The sequence below is a fragment of the Diachasma alloeum genome, unplaced genomic scaffold (assembly GCF_001412515.2).
Source record: "Diachasma alloeum isolate Michigan unplaced genomic scaffold, Dall2.0 Dall_scaffold_00177, whole genome shotgun sequence".
NCBI lineage: Eukaryota > Metazoa > Arthropoda > Insecta > Hymenoptera > Braconidae > Diachasma > Diachasma alloeum.
The window spans coordinates 1,168,328-1,178,552 of NW_021680343.1; the positions used below are offsets into that span (position 1 = coordinate 1,168,328).

Consider the following 10,225-nt stretch of genomic DNA (forward strand, 5'->3'; position numbering starts at 1 on the left):
GAAGAATGGATTTGCGGAATGCTAATTGGAAAGTACATGCGCTTTCTCGTTTATGTCGACCAGTTGCTCTTGTTGCCCATGAAAATGTCGGTAATAATGCCCTGACCAGGTGAGTTTTGGTGTAATACGTCGTAAATGAATGTAGGACGTCTTCAGGAGCGAGAAGTCATCTCAACACTTTATGGTCGTCATTCACTTCGCGATTAGTAGGTTCTAGGCGAGATTTAATCGGGGAAAAGAAGCTATAAATGCTGGAGGAATGAGGGGTGGAGGACACGGGAGAAATTGCTCTTGTGGACGCTCCTTGCTGGGGAGATATTGATTTCAGTTATGGCGGCCGGCCGGCGCCCGTAAGCTCCACATTTTCGTGTTAGTCATCCCGTTGTTTTGTTGGGCTGGATTATGGAGGTCAAGGAACGTGTGAAAGCTTCGTAATACTGTCATTAAGTGTTTAGAGTCCAGTGCTCGGATTATTTTAACTCAGGGAATAATTGGCTTCATTCACGTTTCCATATCGAGATTAACTGTGGAATAGAGGACGGAGGTACGTTGGTCTGGTTTATTCTTGCATTTTCTACTGAATTCGTCAATGCTTGCTGCAGCGTTTGAAAATAATTAAAATTTTGTGGAGAGCTGACCGGGGGTTTTCGGGAGACGGAAATTAAATTGCATTTAGGGAAGAACAATTGCAAAATTTGAAATTGTTTATTAGTAGGGCGACCGCAAAAACGAATGCCTGAATTTCACAGACCTTTTGTAGACATTTTTCAGACACTAAAAAACGTCTGAATAAAATGAAAATGTGAATGAATTTAAGACGAACATTCGGTACGTTGGTCTGGTTTATTCTTGCATTTTCTACTGAATTCGTCAATGTTCTGGGGCAGCGTGCGAAAATAATTAAAATTTTGTGGAGAGCTGACCGGGCGTTTTCGGGAGACGGAAATTAAATTGCATTTAGGGAAGAACAATTGGAAAATTTGAAATTGTTTATCAGTAGGACCACCGCAAAAACGATTGCCTGAATTTCATAGACCTTTTGTAGATTTTTTCAGACACTAAAAAACGTCTGAATAAAATGAAAATGTGGGTAAATTTCAGACGAACGTTCGGTACGTTGGTCTGGTTTATTCTTGCATTTTCTACTGAATTCGTCAATGTTCTGGGGCAGCGTTTGAAAATAATTAAAATTTTGTGGAGAGCTGACCGGGGGTTTTCGGGAGAGGGAAATTAAATTGCATTTAGGGAAGAACAATTGGAAAATTTGAAATTGTTTATCAGTAGGACCACCGCAAAAACGATTGCCTGAATTTCATAGACCTTTTGTAGATTTTTTCAGACACTAAAAAACGTCTGAATAAAATGAAAATGTGGCAGAATATCAGACGAACATTCGGTACGTTGGTCTGATTTATTTTTGCATTTTCTACTGAATTCGTCAATGCTTGGTGCAGCGTTTGAAAATAATTAAAATTTCGTGGAAAGTTGAGCGGGAATTTTCAGGAGAGGGAAATTGAATTGCATTTAGGGAAGAACAATCGGAAAATTTTAAATTTTTTATCAGTAGGGCCACCGCAAAAACGATTGCCTGAATTTCATAGACCTTTTGTAGATTTTTTCAGATACTACAAAACGTCTGAATAAAATGAAAATGTGGCAGAATATCAGACGAACATTCGGTACGTTGGTCTGATTTATTTTTGCATTTTCTACTGAATTCGTCAATGCTTGGTGCAGCGTTTGAAAATAATTAAAATTTCGTGGAAAGTTGAGCGGGAATTTTCAGGAGAGGGAAATTGAATTGCATTTAGGGAAGAACAATCGGAAAATTTTAAATTTTTTATCAGTAGGGCCACCGCAAAAACAAATGCCTAAATTTCACAGACTTTTTGTAGACTCTTTCAGATACTACAAAACGTCTGAATAAAATGCAAATGTGGCTGAATTGCAGACGAACAGAAGCCCAAACATGTTGATTTAATTTGAATTTTATTCAGACGTTTTTTGGTGTCTGAAAAATGTCTACAAAAAGTGTGGGAAATTCAGACATTCGTTTTTGCTGTGGGGGACGACAATTCTTCAATTTACATGAATTTTCAATAAAAACATGAATATTAACACCGAATTACGCTGATTTTTCAATTAATTGATAATTGAGAATATAATGATTGGAATTTTTCTGATTCCTATTCATTCTCATGAAATAACTGAATCATTCAATTCTTAATAACATAATATCATTTTAATTCATAATTTCAAAAATTCCTTCAAATATCAGCAAAACTGCAATGAGATAAAAATTTCCAGGAAGTGCACCGGAAGTTTCAGCCACACAATTTCAGCAAAGTAGAGCAATTGAAACAAATGAGGCTGTTTATTCCTCCGTAGGCGAATTTTTGTTGTTCTTGAAATGCCGACCACTTTCACTCGGCACACGTCACATGAACTTCTCTATTTTGTTGAATGAATCGTCCCCCGATGAGTTTGACACGATTCTATCAGAAAAGAGGTCTGTAAATTCATTAAAAGTCCATGTATTTTCGGAAAAAGTCTTTAAAAATGTTCGTTAGCTCATCAAATCGGCGATCGTAATCACAAAGAAATTTCTGTCTTCGTCTAGAGAATCGTAAAACATTAATATTTATTCCGGGAAGACGTGTACGAATGCCGCAAAGTGATTAAAGAACGAATTTGGATGATTAAGTAGACTATTATGAGTTTTGAAAGTCGTGGGATATTGGAGTGAGATTTCTCAAGCATTGAAGATCGATTGTATGTCTGAAAACAAATAATTAGTGCAGAAAAATTAATTGTCTATTGTCCGTTGGCTCCGCAGACGCTTAAAATGTTAAAAATAGTCCAGGGTCTCCAATTTTTGAGCTACAGAGGTTTTTTTCTCTCAAAATTATTGAAAAAATGTGTACATTAACAATTACGAATTAGTTTTTTGAAATTCGACTCCTACACAGCTAATTTGGTTTTGTTTAATATAAAAATTTGCGCCATTCATTTAAAATAGGCAGAAAAATTATCTTATGTAATACCAAAAAATTATCAGGGATTTCCCTGATATGAGGGATTAAAATAATAACGAAATTAGCTGTGCAGGAATTTACTTTCAAATAACTAATTCGTAATTGTTATTGCACACATTTTTACGAAAATTTCTGCAGCTCAAAAATTGGAGGCCCTGGAATATTTTGAACATTTTAAACACTTGCGGGGTAAACGAACAATAAACAACTAGTTTTTTTGCAATGAAAAAGGCCAAAGACTGGGGCAGTTAATTTATTTATTATTTCGAACTCAATTTTTTCATTGTAAGAATTCTGCTTGTTCATTGAATATTAATTTAAGACGCTAGTCGAAACGGAAATACGTACTGTAACTAAATACTATAACAGCCCTTATGGCATTTATGTTTTGGTACTATAAAACTGTTTGTAAAAGATTATAATGATGCTACTAATGTCAATGTTTCTACCTGGGGTTAATATTAAGAGAAAGGGGAATAAAATGTAGAGACCCGAGAGGGTATACACGCACAAAAAAATTTAATAGAAAAACCTATCGAATTCGCTATAAAATTCTATTGAATTTCCATTAAACTTTCTATTAGTTTTTGGCTGATTCTATTGACATGTTCAATAGAAAACATTCAATAGAAAAAGTCAACAGAATTCGATTTTCCTGTGTAACTTATTCTTTTCATATATTTTCTATAGAATTTCCTCGGCTCAAATTTTCTAAGTTTTTTTCATTCTATTTTTCTTTTCTTCTCATCAAGAAAATCAAACGAAAAAACTTCGAAAATTTGAGCCGAGGAAATTCTATAAAAAATATCTCAATAGAATAAGTTATCTCAATAGAATATAGAAAAATTGAATTCTAATGACTTTTTCTACTGAATATTTTCTATTGAACATTTCAATAATAGAACAGTTCAATAGAAATTCAATAGAATTTTCCAACGAATTCGATAGGTTTTTCTACTAAATTTTTTCGTCCGTGTACATATGGATAAATAAATAAATTGTTTCTTTGCACTAATTGTTCGGTTGTAGACATGTATAATCGATCTTCAGTGCACGAGAAATCTCATTCCAATACCCCGCGCGACTTTTAAAACTCATAGTAGTCTCCCCTTAATCTCTCCCTCGGATAGATCTCATGGATGTAGTGGTGAACGCTTGCACTTTCTAAGCATCTCGCTGCACTTGAGAAACTTCACTTTCGCTGGGAGTATCGTTGCCGGTTCACTCATAAACACGTTCATATATCGGTTTGAGTTTTAGCCAATCGCACTTTTTACCCGCACCGCAGAGATCGTCGGGGATGATTAGAGATCTCTAACACGTGTGACGATGGGAGTCATGAGAGGTTGATTATCCACTCTCGAGGCATACCTCATTTTCTTTATTACTGATTTGTGCTCATCATCGCTGATGACTAATCCGTCAGTGATTAATTAGTCAATTGATGCATTGACACATGTCGAATTAGTTTTGAGTGATTCGATGAATGGGAATATTCTTCGACATTTGTGAAAGAAGACGAGACAGGGAAAAATATTTATGTGAAAATTGGATGATTATGAATTATGAATATTTATGACTGAGAATTAGTGGGAGGATATTTATTATTGGCATTCGCGTTGATTTCCGAATATTTTCCCTAATTGATGATCAATTTGTTAATGGATTCATGAAGAAGTCAAATTACATCTCATCGATTTGGAAAATCGGAAAATACTTTGAAATTGAAATATGACAAATCAAAAATGTAAATATAAACTAGAGAATTTCAAAAAATAAATAACAATAAATAATAAATTCTTAAGATGGAAGAAAATCCAGAAGGAGATTTATTGCAGATATTCGCATCGATTTGTGGATATTCTCTAAATTATTTTTTAGCGATTCGGAAAATAGGAGAATACTTTAACCTTTGTCGAAGAAAATTAACAACACAGAGAGAACGAAAATTCATATAAAAACCCCACAACAATAAATAATGAATATTTATCATGGAAAATGAATGGGAAGAGATTTATTTTTGGCATTGGCGTTGATTTTCGAACATTTTCCCTAATTAATGATCAATTTATCAACAAAAATCCGTAAACAAAAGTCAAATTACTTCTTACACATTTGGAAAATCGGAAAATACTTTGCCATTAAAACATGACAAATAAAAAATATAAAAATAAAGTAGGGAATTTGAAAAATGAGTAACAATAAATAATAAATATTTAGGATGAACGAAAATCCAGAAGGAGATTTAATGCAGATATTCGCGTGGATTTGTGGATATTCTCAAAATTATTTTCTCGTGATTCGGAAAATAGTAAAAAACTTTAACATTAAAATATGAAAAATAGAAAATCTCACTCTAAAATAGGTAATTTAGCAAACGACTGACAATAAATGATAATTATTTACAATGAACTAAAACCCAGGAAGATATTTCTTATTAATATCCGCGTATATTCTCTGATCAGTAATCCCGCTAGACATTGACCTCGAAAGTGAGGTGATTTGCCTCAGCGAGCTGCATCGAGCCTGGAAGAAAGTGCAATAAGCCCACGGGTAACGTGAGATTGACGTCTCTATGTGCTCATATTCACCAACAAACAAGTGGGAAAAACCCGGTGGTCATACCGCGCATCAATTCCCCAATTACACCTGCAAGAATCTCCTTTATTTTCAGGGAATCTGTTGTACATCATAATTGCTCGCACAAATAGGAATTATCAATGAGTGGACTGTGCGCATGTGTCTCATTCATTCGTCTGGATAAAGATACTTTGTGGTTCTCTCGAAGTGCGTTTGCTGTCCGGTAAGAGGTATTTGTAGAAAGCGAAACCTCACCAACGTGCTCGTCTATTTGATCCACACACTCAACGAGTTATCACTCGGGGGTACGTACACTCGGGCTTGGGCGCTGTTGGTGAAACCAGTCGGAAGTCGAGTTTCCTTATGCTCGATATATTTTTTTGTCTGCGTCAGGTGTTTTTTGTTATCGGTTTCAAGATCATAATTCAGATTGCACGGTTAGCGACTGGGGTAATGTGGGTGATGAACTTCAATTTTTTTTTCCTGATGATGTTTTCACTCGTTTGGTTGTTTTTCCCTGTAATTGACGTTTAATGAAGACCAATCGAGGGTTTCAGGGTTCAATATGTTTTCTTATTTTCTGGTGAAAACCGACTATTCTTTAAACTCGCGAGCGGGCGCCTCGCGCCCGTCGCTGGATTAAATTAATTTCATCCATTCTTATTATATACATTTTTTTCCCTTAAGTCACAAGTTACAACACTGAATGGAGAAGAATTATGTTAAGAATCAATGAAAAGTGTCTTTTTGGGACTAGAACAGGACGCGGGTATGTTCAGCGAGAGAAATGTTCAGTAAAAATTACGGAAATCACAATTCGCTGACCGATTATGGAATCGATTCAGATGATTTAAGTGACGGTATCGTAATTTTTCACTGGAGATTCAGATAAAAATTACGGAGCGCTCTGGAAAAATTCCGTGACAGTTCTGTGAAATTTACTACAACCACATTTCGCTGCGAAGTTACGTAATTTAAGATACGTAATTTTTATTGAATATTTCTTTCCGTGTATTGTTTTCCGCGGGTGCCAGGATAATAAAACCTTACCGTCTCTCACTTTCATTAATTTTTATCTCAATAATAATGAAGCAGGAAAAATTAATGGTTCCAACAAAATTTTTCACAACGAGAACATAATTGTTGAATAATTTATGTTAAAGTTTTGTTTAAAATTATGGAGAAATTATGAAATTTAATTGTTAATTGAACTTTAAAAAATGAAAAACCTATTTAATTCAGCGCATTGTCTTCATTTCTTAATGAAGAAGTAAAAAAAAGTGAAAAATCTCTCGACCACTTTTTGTTCTGTTCTGTAATTCAATGAATTGTTTTATTGGATGACTCGCTAATTCTCCAGATGATGAAATTAAATGTTTATTGGGTGAAAGGACGCTAGCACTCTCTATTAAAACAGCTTTTCCCTTCGTTTCATACTCGCTGATTATAGACTACCGGTGGATGGATGGGGATACGTATGAGAGGATACCTAGGATCGCATGCTAACGGTTCCTCAGTTATGGTTTCTGCACATTGTATCATCGTTCGCTGGTTTCATTGACTCATGAGATTCATCCGTAAACAGTTCTCCCCAATTTGAGACTCGATGAGTCTCCGTGCGAGTTCCCCGTTGAGACAAGTCCTCTTTTTAAAAATGAATGTAACGTTTTTTCTCAGCAATCTGTTCCGTCATCTTTGACTCAAGATATTTCTAATATTTTTTATTCATTTATTCTTATTAATATTTTCGAAAAAATTAGAATATAAAAAAATTAAAATATATCCATGAATAAATTATTATATATATGTGTATATATACATTTTATTAATATAAAAAAAATTAATATATAAGTATGAGAACATTTTTACATATTTATTTTTAGAAAAAAATATTTTCATTTTACTCATCTTCACTTTCAATAAATAATTTAAATGACAATATTTCTCCATGTTCATTCCCTGGAACGGATGAAAATCAAACAAGATCGAATGGAGTGGAATTCAATACTAAATCGATTGAACTGTAATAAAATCAGCAGCGAAGTGGTAAAACGGTTTAAGTCGACTTAGCTCTCATCTGAGTTTTTTAGGAATATCTCCGAATCTAAGGCAGCTAGCGAAATTTTTGTAATGATCTTTTTTGTAGAGCGAATTGAGTGCTATAGAAAAGGTTTTATCAAAAATTTTGCTATCTCCCTTAGATTCTGAGATATTTATTGAAAACTGGGAAATAGTCAAAATCGATTTAAACCGTTTTACCATTTCGCTACTGAAATTTAAAAACAATATTATATGAGCTTTTAATTCCTTCTCTACATCTTATTAAAACTTTCATTATTTCCAAAAATTAATCACTCTTAACAACAATATGAGTAATGAGTGAATATTGTTCGTCTGTGATGATGACGATTCCTACATTTCACGCGCGCCTCTTCCCTAGTAAATATAAATTGTCCACTAATTTTTGCGTGTACCGAACTCTTGCGTCACTGAATGAGAAGGACTACATGAACTCTGTTCTGTACGCAAAACCTGAGAAAGTCAGTGAAGCCGATAAGTATGGCTCATTCTAGGAACAGTTGCATAAGTCCCGAGTGTAAATGAAACGTTTGGACTTGGCAAATATTTCATTTTCTTTTATTCCGTGTTTGCGTATTTTTCGTCTCTTAATTCTTGGCATTCGTAGTATCGTGAGGAGAAAATCAAACAGTCCTTTTCCGGAGTGAGAAAAAAGTTTGTGGAGAGCAGCTCTCGACTTTGGAATTGGTGTTTTATACTTGAATAAACACTTCATGCCTTCCTTCACTCGTTTTACTGACATTTCATTGGATAATTTTTTCGGTTCACCACTGCACGCACCAAAAATTTTCATTAAAAAACGCAGCGAATTCGGTGGAAAATTTTATTGGATTTCTGTTGAACTTCTATTGACGAATTTCGCAATTGTACTGCGAGTTTTTCCAATAAAAATGTCCGATAGACACTCCACTGAGAGAAAAACAAACACATTGTCAAGCAAGTCCTGTTTGAGCCAACAAAATCGCTAGTTGAAAATTGCCAAAAAAGAATTTGTTTGGTTCTAATTCAGAAGTCTCAAACATGAATAATTGTTCTGCTTTCGACAGCAACGAAATATTTGGCTCAAGAGGCGGACAATTCACACCAGACGGTGCCTTTTCAAGATGAAAATATCTCATATAGAGGAAAATTTATCAACTAATATTTTATCCCTAAGTTACAAGATTGCTATCATATCATTATTATTTTTTCATTTAAGGGTTCATTTCTTGTCTGTGATTATTAGACAGCCGAAACGAAAAACTATTATGCCTTGCTTCGCATAAAACAAAGATTTTTCGGGAGCAAAATACGTATGGGAGTATCGAATAACGAAGGAGTAGTGCTAGGAATGACATTCTTTGCGTGTGAAGAGAATGCATTTTTTTTTTGAACTACTAAATCTATTTTTGCGACAAAAATTTTTCACTCCGGCGCACTCTCTGCATGTTTGGCACAAAAAAAATCATTTTTTGGTCATTTTCAAAAAACTATTTTCTCGGCACAATTAAGTAAGACTTATTTGAGAACTTTGTCGTTTTTATCTCACTGTAGTCTATAGAAAGAATCACTAGAATTCGATTTTTCTATAGGCGAGAGGGAGGCAAAATTGACACTTTTAACTTTTTTAATGTTCATAACTTGGAAATAAATTTGTCAATTGAGTTCAGGACACAGTGGAAGAGTTATACTCCACAAGGGAAAAAATATTTCGTTTTCTTAATCCATTGAAAATGCTCCTAAATTTTCGAACTAATTTGTACCAATTTCTATTAATTTTCCAGAATTTTCAATAAAAGTCCAATAAAATTCTCCCCCGAGTTTACCAGGTTTCAATTTAAATAAAATAACAATGCAAAGAGCGTCAATACCGCTACAAAAATTAATGACAAGAATAAATATTCATGATCGAATAAAACACGTCGGAATTGGTGTTTTATGCCTGAATAAACACTTGACGCCTGCCTCCACTCATCCTCATTTCGTCCGCTCATTGTTAAGTTGAACCATTGCGTGAACCAGGAAAACAAGGAACCCGAAATAATGAAGACATAAAAAAAATGAATGAATAAAAAAAATCACAAAATGACAGATTTAATTTCCACGAGGAAATACTCCGCGACATTCCACGTGTCATGTAGATTGGAGTGCAAAGAGCAGCGTCAACACTCGTCCATCGCATTTCCAGCTACCTTTGACTAGTCAGACGCGTCCGATGACGAGAACTCAAGAATAAAGAGGCCATAAAACTCCTGTTTGTGCAACGATCCTGTTTGTCATTCTTGAATTTTTGGGGCAGAAAAACTGGACATCAACTGGAGAGAGTGACTGGGGAGCTGTGACATGATGCTGGAGGAGTGAAGACTGCGCCACTGACCGAGACAGTGGTCTGAGACCCCATCGGCGAAAAAATAAAAAATAAAAATGAGAAGACAAAATCGGCATACGTTGAAAGTCCGCCCGAGGCGATGCTCATCCTCCGGCCAATTAATACTGTTTATTCGGAGACGGTCAATGACCTCAGGTGTATAAATCCCCCCCCCCCCCCCCCC

At 34.9% G+C, this 10,225-nt stretch overlaps 1 protein-coding gene across 1 annotated transcript in view; it reads left to right on the forward strand.

Moving 5' to 3' along the window:
- Nucleotides 1-390: 390 nt before the first annotated feature.
- Nucleotides 391-10,225, forward strand: part of LOC107038208 (elongation of very long chain fatty acids protein 4) — a 21,197-nt gene continuing 11,362 nt past the window's right edge. Inside the window, exon 1 of the mRNA XM_015257189.1 lies at nt 391-544. The gene's annotated coding sequence lies outside the window, so the exon portion shown is untranslated. The remainder of the gene's footprint in view (nt 545-10,225) is intronic.